The sequence below is a fragment of the Pygoscelis adeliae genome, unplaced genomic scaffold, assembly GCF_000699105.1.
Source record: "Pygoscelis adeliae isolate BGI_AS28 unplaced genomic scaffold, ASM69910v1 Scaffold508, whole genome shotgun sequence".
Taxonomy (NCBI): domain Eukaryota; kingdom Metazoa; phylum Chordata; class Aves; order Sphenisciformes; family Spheniscidae; genus Pygoscelis; species Pygoscelis adeliae.
In genome coordinates, this window is record NW_008825292.1 from 416,601 (window position 1) to 418,042 (window position 1,442).

Sequence of the window (1,442 nt, forward strand, 5' to 3'; positions counted from 1 at the left end):
CCAGCCTGGTGGCGGTGGGGCAGGAGTACCCGGGCGCTCACGGCACCGGCATCAGCAGCACCTACCAGAGCCCAGCTCCCAGGTAAATGAGGGGGTAAAGCACTCCGCCAGGGTTTATTATTTTTTGCATCATGTAAAAAAATGAAGCCACTTAAAACATCTGTGCCATTAACTCCCTCCAGAGAAGCGTTTGCCAGCCGAGCTGCGCTCCAGCGCCCGGGAGCCAGCGGCACACGTGGTCCGCAAAGCTGCTTCTGCCCAGGCTGGCCGGGGCCGTCACAGGCGGCTTTGCTGGGCAGGGAAGGGAGAAGGACGAGGTGCTGCTGCGGGCGCTCACAGCATCGCGACCAGCTTGCTGGCTTCAAAAGTGCTCTCCTGTGATCAGCCAGGAAACGTTTACATGGTTTAATGTGACTTCAGGAGATGGAGGCAGCGTGGAAGAATGTCTCACCCTCTTCTTAATCTCCTGTAATCAGCAGGTATCTGTTTCACATGCGATGCTCTGCCTTATGAATCCAAACCTCAGTGCCTATTTGTGAATCTTTAATGTAGAAGCTGACTGAGGGGATTCGGCTGATACCCACGAATCTCTTTATGAATGTTCCTTTATTAGCTCAGGATAAAAAAAAAAACCACAAGCCTGGTTATTTTCGTAACAGTATTTTAAAGGGCTACTTTGAAATTGAAATTAGAAAGATTAAAAAAACAGCCACGATCAAATTTATAATTAGCACGAGGCGATGTGTTTGATAAACTACCCACTAGGCAGCCTTCAGGAATACAATGAAGAGGTAATCACATCGATGTTTTCCTTTTGCAACAAAATAAGAGCTAAAATGTCTGCGGAATGACATGCTCAAACTTTGAAGGGATGTCCAGAAGCGCAGGAGGGAGGGATCTGCCCCCCGTGGGTTTCCATAAGCTCTTGTAGCGCAAAGGAATAAGTACTTGGGCACAATGAAGAGGTAATCACATCGATGTTTTCCTTTTGCAACAAAATAAGAGCTAAAATGTCTGCGGAATGACATGCTCAAACTTTGAAGGGATGTCCAGAAGCGCAGGAGGGAGGGATCTGCCCCCCGTGGGTTTCCATAAGCTCTTGTAGCGCAAAGGAATAAGTACTTGGGCAAAGGAATAAGTACTTGGGATCATCCCCCAGAAGATCTCCAAGCTCTTTGCAGCATCCATCTATTCTCCTGGTGATTACTGAAATACAGGTAATTATCAGACCCTTCTCTCGGGCACTGAAGCCCCCAGTCCGCACCCCAGCCCTGTGACCAAGCCAGGAGCACCCCCCCATCCGAGAGCGCTGCAAAGGCTGAATGCGGGAATCTCCAAACCGCTCGGTGCAGGGGCTGCCCCGAGCCCCAGACGCTCGCCCCACGCCCCGGCCTTACCTTTTTGCTGAATTCCTGCGCTTTCTGCTTCCTCTCCCGGCGCCA

General features: G+C 50.8%; 1 protein-coding gene across 1 annotated transcript in view; it reads right to left on the reverse strand.

Moving 5' to 3' along the window:
- GRID2IP (glutamate receptor, ionotropic, delta 2 (Grid2) interacting protein) overlaps positions 1 to 1,442 on the reverse strand; it is a 42,011-nt gene that overhangs the window by 38,240 nt on the left and 2,329 nt on the right. The gene's annotated exons all lie outside the window — the stretch shown is intronic.